General features: G+C 43.9%; 1 protein-coding gene and 1 pseudogene across 7 annotated transcripts in view; both read right to left on the reverse strand.

Annotated features, from left to right (window-relative positions):
• The window catches only part of NUMB (NUMB endocytic adaptor protein), a 159,209-nt gene that overhangs the window by 134,183 nt on the left and 13,494 nt on the right, over positions 1-11,532 (reverse strand). The gene's annotated exons all lie outside the window — the stretch shown is intronic.
• LOC113406427 overlaps positions 11,061-11,532 on the reverse strand; it is a 2,215-nt pseudogene continuing 1,743 nt past the window's right edge.

The raw sequence follows: 11,532 nt of genomic DNA on the forward strand, positions 1-11,532 counted from the left end.
TTAGAGTTTATTATCTCTAATAGTCAAATGGAGGCAGCAATCTGAACGATTTTATGAACTGACTGCAACACAACAAAGTGTGTTGTACCCATATATCCTTGGGCACATTTGAGAGTTTCAATTGCTGGCTGCTAGCCTTTTCTAAGCAGAGCTCTGACTCAGCTGCTGTATCCATAACAATTGATTTCAAGTCAGTAGTATTACAATAGCGCCTTGAGGCTCCGGTTGAGATCAGCACCCATTGTGCTAAATACTGTACAAACACAAAAGAAGAGGCAGTCTCTGCCTTTAATAACTTACTTCTGTCTTTCTTATGTCTGAGTAGAACAGAGACAGACAATGGAAGAAAGGATTATCCCCATTTTGCAGATTGAAGTGACTTCCTCCTAGGGCTTGTCTACACTTGAAACATTACAGCGGCACAACTGTAGCTGTGCCATTGTAGCACTTCAGTGTAGATACTGCCTACACAGACCGGAGGCGTTCTTCCATCAGTATAGGAAATCCATCTTCCTCAGAGGCAATGAGTAGGTCAATAGAACAATTCTTGTTTGATATCTAGTTTCGATGCACTCCAAATAATTGTGCAGAGTAAATATTTAGATACATGAAACTTCAAACACAAAAACATGACATTTCAGTGATCATGCCAGGCAGGGTGAATAGGTCAGGCAGTTATTTTAAAGCAAGGCTTATCAAATTTATTCATGTTATGGCCAACATCTCATATGCAAACCCATGGACCACCTCTATTCGGTCTCATGTGTGTCAAGTCCAGCAACTGCTTACATGGCAAAATGGTATTAAGGAAGAATTTATTAATTTTTAGCTGTCAGTGCAAATTTAGGAGAACGAGGAAAAGCCATCTGACACACCCTGGCACCCCAATATTAACCCGTCATGTAATTAGGATATGTCTTATGCAAAGTATGCCTTGTGAAGTGCCATTCTAAAAGTCTTGATCTGCTAGATAGTAATATCTCGTTAGATTGTATGTACTATCGTCGTAAGCGAAGTTATGAAGTTTGGCTATGTATGTGCTACTGAAACATGTTGTGAGGTTGAAAACACCCACAAGCAACCTTTTAGGTACAACAGTAAAAAGGCCAAACAATGTTAATGGCTTATTGAGGAAATGCACACAAGCACAAGGATTACTCCAGGAACTGTGTAGGACAGAAACCTCTCAGAAATAGCACTACACAATGGGAACTGCTTGACCCAGGTCACAGCTAAAGAGCTTTCCAGCAAGATATAAAAGAGGGAAAATGACATCATGGGGGGAACCTCACTCTCCCTACAAAAACACACCTGGAAACACCTGAGGAATAAACTGGGGCAATTGATGGTCCCCAGGCTAAAGAGCTTTCTAGCTTGTATATGAAAACCTGGGAAACCCAAGCTGAAAAGCCAACGCAGTTTATGCCTTAAGAATCTGCCAGCCTCTTTAACACTCAGGGTGAGAATTTGCTAATTCATATCCTACCTATCTAGTATGTTAAGATCAGTTTGTGGTTTTGTTTATTTACTGAGTAATCTGCTTTGATCACTTACAATCACTTTAAAGCTATCCTTTTGTAGTTAAACTTATTTTATGTTTTAATCCAAACCAGTGTGCATTTGATTAAGGTGTCTGGGGAAAATCTCAGCTTGGTTACCACAAGTGTGCATGGTCTTCTTTGTATTGAGGGAGAGGCAGACCAGGTGTTAAACCCATATACTGGCCAGATTTGACCAGGGCAGGACGGTACTGTTCTGAGATCCTAGGCTGGTGGTTAGATAGCCCGCATGTGACTGCAGCTAGGTGTGTCCCTACCTGTGTGAATGCTGGTGAAAGTGAAAGCTTGAAGGGCTTTGCAACTTGTCACATCAGCACAGTGTGAGAGGGAGCCCAGGCTGGTGGTTCAGAGGGCTCAGTGGTACCCCACTTCCAGGTGGCACCCTGGGGGAACCTGTCACACCATCATTAGAAAGTGGAGCACCACTTTAAAGTTCGAGAACATCTGTTTTAAATTAGGGGGGTGTGTAAAAAGTGATTACAGTTTGTGTTGCACTATCAATATTAATATAACTTGTAACAGCTGGGTGGAGTTTTAGCTGAGTATAGTTTCAGTGAACCATGTCCAATATAGGTCCAGTAGATGCGATATTAAATTCATCCTGTACTTGCTCTCAGCTATATGGTTCATCCCAAAGTAATAGAAAGAAAATATCCTTTTGCTGTATACCAGTGGTTTTCAAACTTTTTTTCTGGCGACCCAGTTGAAAAAAATGGTTGATGTCCACGACCCAATGGAGCTGGGGATGAGGGGTTCAGGGTGTGGAAGGGGGATCTGGGCTGGGGTAGGGGTGCAGGAGGGGGTCAGAGCTCTGGGCTGGGGGTGCAGGCTCTGGGGTGGGGCCAGGGATGAGGGGTTTGGGGTGCATGAAGGGGTTCCAGGTTTGGGGGGCTCAGGGCTGAGGCAGGGGGTTGGGGCATGGGTTGGGGCACAGGGTTACCTCAGGCGGCTCCCAGTCAATGGCACAGTGGGGGGTGTTAAGGCAAGCTTCCTGCCTGTCCTGGCACCACGGACCACGCTGCGCCCCAGAAGCGGCAAGCAGCAGGTCTGGCTCCTAGGCAGAGGTGCACAAACAGCTCTAAGCGGCTCTCACCTGCAGGCACCGCGCCCCACCCCCCAAAGCTCGGAGCCCTGTGCAGAGCCAGTACTCGGGGCAGGGGCAGCACACAGAGCTCTGTGGCCCTTCCTGCCTAGGAGCCAGTCATGCTGCTGGCCACTTCCGGGGTGCAGCGTGGTGTCAGAACAGGTAGGGACTACCCTGACTTAGCCAAGCAGCACCACTGACGGGACTTTTAATGGCCTGGTCGGCGGTGCTGACCAGAACCACCGTGACCCAGTGCCTTAACATTCCGCAACCCAGTACTGGGTCATGACCCGCAGTTTGAAAACCACTGCCGTATACCATCATCAAAAAAGAATTCTGAATCATTTGCAAACTACTGAAAACCCACCGACCGCTATGTCTACCTTCCTGCCTCCAGCTTCCACCCCGGACACACCACACGAACCATCGTCTACAGCCAAGCACTGAGGTACAACTGCATCTGCTCCAACCTCTCAGACAGAGACCAACACCTACAGGATCTTCACCAAGCATTCTCAAAACTATGATATCCGCACAATGAAATAAGGAAACAAATCAACAGAGCCAGACGTGTACCCAGAAGCCTCCTTCTACAAGACAAGCCCAAGAAAGAAACCAACAGAACTCCACTGGCCATCACCTACAGTCCTCAGCTTAAACCTCTCCAACGCATCATCAGTGATCTACAACCCATCCTGGACAATGATCCCTCGCTTTCACAGACCTTGGGAGGCAGGCCAGTCCTCACCCACAGACAACCCGCCAACCTTAAGCATATTCTCACCAGCAACCACACACCACACCATAACAACTCTAACTCAGGAACCAATCCATGCAACAAACCTCGATGCCAACTCTGCCCACATATCTACACCAGCAACACCATCAAAGGACCTAACCAGATCAGCTACATCATCACCGGTTCATTCACCTGCACCTCCACCAATGTTATATATGCCATCATGTGCCAGCAATGCCCCTCTATGTACATTGGACAAACTGGACAGTCACTACGTAAAAGGATAAATGGACACAAGTCAGATATCAGGAATAGCAATATACAAAAACCTGTAGGAGAACACTTCAACCTCCCTGGCCACACAATAGCAGATGTAAAGGTAGCCATCTTACAGCAAAAAAACTTCAGGACCAGACTCCAAAGAGAAACTGCTGAGCTTTAGTTCATTTGCAAATTTGACACCATCAGATCAGGATTAAACAAAGACTGTGAATGGCTAGCCAACTACAAAAGCAGTTTCTCCTCCCTTGGTGTTCACACCTCAACTGCTAGCAGAGGACCTCACCCTCCCTGATTGAACTAACCTCGTTATCTCCAGACTGATTCTTGCCTGCATATTTATACCTGCCTCTGGAAATTCCCATTACATGCGTCTGATGAAGTGGGTATTCACCCATGAAAGCTTATGCTCCAATACATCTGTTAGTCTTAAAGGTGCCACAGGACTCTCTGTTGCTTTTTACAGATCCAGACTAACACAGCTACCCCTCTGATACTTGAGAATCAAAGCTTTTTAAAGGTTATCTGCAAAAAATAAACCAGGTTTGTGGGGTTTTGCTTCTGCAGTAATAAAAAGGTTGTTCCCCCCCTTTTAAACAAATCAAGCATAACCAGTATTTTCTTCTTGTTTGAGAACATACTGGTTGACTCAAAAATGAGCAATAAGAAGTGTTGTTAATTGAAGGGTCAGGATTGTTGAATCCTTAATGTTTACCACAAACTTAATTTAAAACGTTTTGAACAGTCCAGAGAAAAATAAATTCCCTTCACAATAAATTCTGGTTTTACTTCTTTGGCAGCTGGGTTGCCATAATCTTTCTAGTTTCTTCCAGAATGTTCTAGGATAGGTAAGATACAAATTTCTAATACTGGAAACGCAGAAAGTTTGAAGTGGAAAAACTTTCCAAACCTCCTCTATGTACAATAAAGCAAAAAAAGGCAAAAGCCCAGTTTTGTTTATTATTTGCAGAATGCCTTTAAACAGTGTGGAGGTGGGAGAAGGCAAACAATGTCTGCTGTAGGTTTTTCACCACCAACCCACCAGGGCCGGCTCCAGGCAACCAAGCTGGTGCTTGGGGCGGCACCTGGAGGGGGGCGGCGCGGCGCTCCGGCCGCCGGGGAGAGCGGGGCCACAGCCGGGCTCGCCGCCCTCCCCCCGGCGCTCTGGCCGCCCTCCCCCCGGCCGCCGGGGGGAGAGCAGCGAGCCCCTGCCAGGACTCGCCGCCCTGCGCTCTGGCCGCCAGGGGGGGAGAGCCGAGCCCCAGCCGGGGGGCGTCGCCCGCCCCCCGGGGCCCCGGCCCCCCCCCCCCAGGGGGGGGGGCGGCCGGAGGCTTTTTTGCCTGGGGCGGCAAAAAAGCCAGAGCCGGCCCTGCAACCCACTAGTGGCAGAAGCTCAAGTGCACCCTTCTTCACCAGAACCTCCTGACTTCTATGCAACGGCTCTTGGAAAAAATGGATCCCAAGCAAAGAGTCACTAAGCTGAAGTTAAGACTAGAAGCTCAGTCACATTATTCAAGACTTTGGAAGTGGCAAAATTGAGTTTATAATGGAGTGAGTGCTGGCCTACACTGGTAACTTACATTGGCATAGCTACTTCTCTCAGGATTTGAAAAATTCACATCCCTGACAGATGTAACTATGGCAACCTAACCCCCAGCATAGGTAGTGTTAGGCCAACGGAAGAATTCTTCCATCAACCTGCAGGAACTTTAGTAAGGGTCCCGAGACTCTACCCCTCCTGTCAGTATAGGTAGGGTCTACACTTAAACCACTACAGCTGTGCCGCAGTAGCAGTTTAAATGTAGACATACCCTGAGACTCAACTGTAATCAAGGAGGACTCTCAAGATAAAGGGTGAGCAGCTCTTCTGAGTTGAAAAAGAAAAGAGCTTCAAGAGTTTAGAAAATATGGAGAATTAAACCCTTGTAAAAAGGAGTTATGGCCATTTGTTTACTAGGGGGTGCGGAAGCAAAACCCATTGCTTTTACAGATGAACAGATAGTTGCATTTTAGACCTAGAAATGGATGATTAGCCAATCCCTTACAAAAGGATGCTTCTAAGCTCATCATTATAAAGGGAACCCAACAACCATGACTCAGTTTTAATTTGATCAGATCTCAGGCTAGATCTACACTTAAACCACTATAGCAGCACAGCTGCACTGCTGTAGCACTTCAATGTAGCTACTCACTACAGTGACAAGAGGGGTTCTCCCATCGGCATAGTTAATTTACCTCCCCGAGAGGCAGCACCTAAGTCGACGGAAGAATTCTGTTGATCTAGTGCTGTCTACACCAGCAGTTAGTCAGTTTAACTACCTCACCTCAGGTGTGTGGATTTTTCAACCTAAGCAATGTAGCTGAGTCAATCTAACTTTTTAATGTAGACCCGACCTCAGATATTCAAGACAGACCCTTCCCTTACCATTGTCTTTTAGACTATAAGATCCTTGGGTCGGGGGTCATGCTTTTTATGTTTGAAAAAGAACTAGAACACGGGAGGCACTGCTGAAAACAAGAATGATTAGTTCACTATAAGCAAGAGTATTCCCTCTGCCCCACCCCCAATAGATATTAGCCCTCGTGCCCAAGAACACAGGCAAAGCTTCTGCTATTCACAGAAAATTTAAAGAGGCTAGCATAGGTGATGAAACACTGCTGTATCTGAAACTTTAGATGCAAGATTAAGAAAGGTTCTCTATTTTGAAAGTCCTTGGCAAATAAATGTCACAGAGTGTCAGTCAACTGCCAACAAAAGGTTAGTTTTGTTCTACCATAAGGAATAAGTATGAGACACAGAAGTAGGTTAAACAGCTGTTTCCTCTTAAGTAATTTTGCGATATTACACCTCATAGCATGTACTCTACTTTGTTGCACTGTAGTTGAGGAGGAACTTAGGGCCAATACATTTAGCATTTCAGAACATGTACCATACTATAGAGACTGTTTCCAGGTCTCTAGCCAGCTTTCTTCCCTACAGCTGGAAGAGACCTTCATTTTTCATGAGGGAACAATAAGGGTCACATTAGTCTGGCCTTTTTTTTTTTTAGTAACTATTGTTAACTGTAACTAAGGCTGAAAGTCTTTCATGGAGGTCACAGAAATCACGGATTCCGTGACTTTCCGGGACCTCCGTGACTTCTGCAGCGGCCAGTGCAGCTGACCCCAGGGCTGCCGGAGTAGCTGAGGTGGCCCCAGAGACAGCCGCACCGGCTGCTGCTCCAATGGTCCCATGCAGCTATTCCTGGGCGCTGCCCCGGAGCAGCAGTGGCGCCCCGGCCCACCACCCCTCACCCAGAGCAGCAGCAGTGGTGACGGCGGAACCCTGGGCCGCCCCCACCCTCCCAGCAACGGTGGAACCCCAGGCTACCCCCCACCCCCGAGAAGTGGATTAACTGCATTGATTGAAGGGTTCTTTTTGTCAAAGTAAGAAATGTCTATTCTATAGCACTAGAATAGCATAGCTGCAGCCCTATAGCTGTGCCTTTGTAATGTAGACATACCCCTCAGCACTTCAGCATAGACACTGTCTACGCCGATGGAAAGGGTTTTCCTGTCAGCATAGGTAATCCATCTCCCTGAGAAGCAGTAGCTAAGGCAATAGAAGAATTTTTCCATCAACCTAGCACTGTATACATCAGGGGTTAGGTCAGGATAGCTACCTCTCTCAGGGGTTTAGATTTTTCACACCCCCGAGACACATAGCTATGCCAATATAAATTCCCAGTGTAAACCAGCCGTTAGTTCACTGCAAGATGGGGTGTAACTCTACCCCCACACTAGACTGCCGCACACTAAGGGCTGGTCTGCACCAGGAACTTACAAAAATTCACACCCCTGAGAGATGTAGCTATGTTGACCTAACCCCCAATGTAGACAGTGCTAGACCGACAAAATAATTCTTCTGTTGACCAAGCTATCACCATTCAGGGAGGTGGATTACCTACACTGACAGGAGAACGCCTCCCGTTGGTATGTGTCCGGTAATGTCTACACTGAAGTGCTGCCTAAGGGTATGTCTACATTACAAAGGCACAATTATGGCGCTGCAGCTGTGCTGCTGTTGCAGTTTAAATGCAGACATACCCTAAGTGTCCACATGGACCAGGCTGCTGCACACAAAGTTCTGTACTGCACTTTAATCAGGAGTAGATCAAAGTGCTCTAGCGACCTTTTAGTGGGCATCAGTAGGGTCCACGTTGACACTTAATGTGTGGCAGGTTAGTGGGGGATAGAGTTACAGCCCAGCTCACTGCAAATTAAGTGTTTGTGTAGACAAGCCCTTAAGCTCATGCGCTATCATGACATGATCTTTCTAGACAATCATGAAAACCCACACGCCTGAAATTGGGCTCCTATATACAAGGGTGTTTCTTTAAAAAAAAAAAAAAAAAAAAGATTGTCATGCAAAGTTTGTGTGTACTGCAGGTGCTCGGGATGGGAACCAACAGCACAGCTCCCAACCCACCAGAATATCTATAGGAGCCAAAGAAAACATTCAACCCTCTAAGGGTATGCATACACTACAACAGTACAGTTATGGCACTGCAGCTGTTGTATAGATGCTTCTTACGTCCTCAGAAGAGGTTTTCTGTTGATGTAGGAAATCCCCCTCTCCAAGAGGCAGCTCAGTCGACAGAATTTTTTTTTCTGTCGACCTAGCTGCATCTACAGCATGGGTTAGGGTTGACCCAAATACGTAGCACAGGGCACAACATTTTTCACAGCTCTGCTTAATGTAGCTAGGTCCAGGGTGGATAAAAATCAATGCTTTTTTTGATAAAATGCTTTTTGAGGAAAAAACCTATCTAAAGATAGTTTTAATTAAGATATATTATAGCTCAAAGATAACTCATCATGGAATATCAATAAATTCTAATTCTATAATTTGAGACAATATATTCATGTAATGTTTAAGAAAAGTTTTGTAAATGAATTCCAATAGTTCATGATTAGGGACCCAATCTTATGGGGTTCCAGGGGCTTCTGTATAGAAAGATTTACCTAAATAATCTATCTACGCAATGGGACTCAGTGCTCAGTCTAGAAGATATCATCAGAGATGCTTAGGTTTGCAGTTCTCAAACTGGACTTGTATCTCCAGACATAACATCCTTGTTAACAATGTTTTTAAATAAATAATATATAGGAGGCGAGAAATAATGGACCTCAACCCTATTGTTCCTCTGTAAATTTGTGTACACAGAGTCAATCCCTGACCTCTCTCTAAAGGGGCAACGTTTCAAAAAGTTCAATGAATAGAAGATTTTTGGGGACGGAATAGATCTGGACAAGGAGAAGAAGTCTGGAGATAAATGTGAGAAGGGAGGGACAGGCAGTAGAAACAAAAGTGAAACTGTTTGAGCAGCATATTCCAGAAGTCTTGAGGTCTTTCTGAATGTAGCCTTCATTGATTTGAGATCTACTATACTATTCTCTCACTAAATAGGAAAAAGAGACCCAGTTTGGGAATATTTTAATGAAGTTCCTCTACCTTTGGGTAAAACAGGCATGCGTGCAAAATGCTGTTTTATTGCTGATGCTGTTGAAATTTGGAAGGAACTGAGTGAGATCTTAAAAAGAAAAATATGCAATCACAGAGTTAAATTACAAGCATTAAAAACACAAATGGGACAAGCACTATCTCCAGCTCATTTTCTTGCAAATATTCTCAATACTCGGTAACAGGGTCAAACCTTAACTGCTGAAGAAGAGGAGTTGGCTATGACATGGACATCCAGCAATCATCCCTCCATAATGCCAACTATAATAAACTTCATATATGTTTGCTGATGATGTTTTAAAGAAAGTCACACCAGTGAACTGGTGGAAGTCACTTAAGCACTTGGATTCAGAGACTGTTGAAGTGACAATCTCACTTTTAACAGCAGTAGCTTCTTCTGCCAGTGTAGAAAGAATATTTTCTTCCTTTGGACTAATTCGTTCCATGAGAAATCGGTTGGGACACGAAAAAGCAGGAAAACTTGTTTCTCTTTTTCAGATTAGGAACAAACAGGAAAATGAAGGTGAAGACGACAGTTAGCTGCAGAAGCCAATATTTGAAGTTTCTCATGTTGACCTGGCTGATATAGTCTATTTAATTTTTATTTTGTTTTTTAATATTTCATTTAACTATTTTAGTTAAAAACAATTTTAACAAACAAACCTGATTTTAAAAAATTTGAATGTTTAACTAAATTCCAAAATTAATATGCTTGTTGTGTTATATTATATGTTTGCTGTTGAAGAAAAAATCCCAAATACATAACGTTGTTGTTTTAGTTAAATAAAACAATTTAAATATCTGTCTGGTGATGTTCTCCTCCTAATACAGCATGGCAAGAAAATCCTCCAAATATTAATGATTAACCTGTTGAATTGGAGATATTTATGAAGTCATTGGGAGGTGAACTATCTTCTTCAATTACCGTTGATAAATGAAAACCAAAACATTCATTCATTTTCTGATATAGCTGTAAAGCTAATCTGAAAAGTTTTCAAAATAAATCACTGTTTAAAAATGTATAGTGTGTACCTTCTAAAAATGAAACTTACATCTATCTCTAAGTTGTGAAGAATATGTATTAAGGTTATAACAACCAACAAGAATGCACTTTTATGTAGAAATCCATGATTAAATCGAGTCTTCCTGACTAGTGATTTAAATCAAATCCACCCTGGCTAGGTTGATCTAATTTTTAGGTGTACATCAAGCCTTATATCCCCACAGAACCCAGAGAAAGGAGCAAGATCAGACAGGTGTCCAACCAATTAGGGGGGAAATAAAGCCAGTGTACAGCAGAGCCTCTAGACTTCTCCTGACCCCTCCACTTAGCTGGCAAAGCAGTGTTAGCAACATAGTCTGGTAGTACCCTTCTCCAGATCTGGACAGCAGCCAGACTCAGTAAGAGTACAGAAACAATAGCAAGTCTTCACTCCCAGCTTTGTTTACAAGGAATTAAGAACTGGCCGAACGTACTTGGGGGAATGGCAAGAGAAAATTACTCTTGGGTACAAGGAGCATCTATGGGATTTCAAGGGGCATGGCGGAAGATTATCTTTATCCCCTGGGTACCCATAAGGGGGCTTTGGGAAGAGAGAATTATTCATACAAAGCTGTCCTGCTAACAAAGGAAATCTAGCAAGTGTCACACTCATAGGGAGCATGTGGGGGGGGAGGAATATGCTCCAAAACAACACCTATTTCTAGTGTTCAAACCCATGCATGTCCCATTAGGCATCCTTGATATTACAAATAGAAAAAAATTCTCACCAAAGGACACTTGAACACCCACATTTTTAGTTTTATCATTTTCAAAAGTGAAGTTGAGATTTGTGTAGTATCAGTGATTTGATTTCCCTGTGCATCCCATGCTAAAACATGGTAGCTCTTTGTCCTCTAATGCAGGAGTTCTAAAGTACCAGAAAACAGGCACAAGAAAAGAAAAGCAACTTTAGCTAGGGGCTTGTGGGTGTCCTCAAACAGGTACACATTACTCCAGTCAACCTGGTGTTACAGTAGAGGAGCTCTCAAGTATGTTTTCATTCTGGCATCATTGTGCATTTGGCAGCATGAGGTATCTGAGATTGCTTAAATCCAAAGAGTCAAAGGAAGCTAATCTGTCTTGCAAGGCAGCTTGTTTGCAGCCAAAAAACCTGAACCAGAATCGCTGAATGGGTTGGTCACAAAGGGGTACTGAAGGAAAGAGTTTCTCTCACTGAAACTATTTTCAAGATCCTTTGAGAGGATAGTCAGGTATTTGGTTAGAGCTAAGATGACCTTTCGCTACACATTCTCATCCTGACAGCTGAGAAACTGACCAAGCTTGTAAAAAAAAAAAAAAAAAAAAAAAAAAAAAAAAAAAAACAGC

This window comes from Terrapene carolina, unplaced genomic scaffold, assembly GCF_002925995.2.
Source record: "Terrapene carolina triunguis isolate 2854851 unplaced genomic scaffold, T_m_triunguis-2.0 Scaffold96, whole genome shotgun sequence".
Taxonomy (NCBI): Eukaryota; Metazoa; Chordata; order Testudines; family Emydidae; genus Terrapene; species Terrapene triunguis.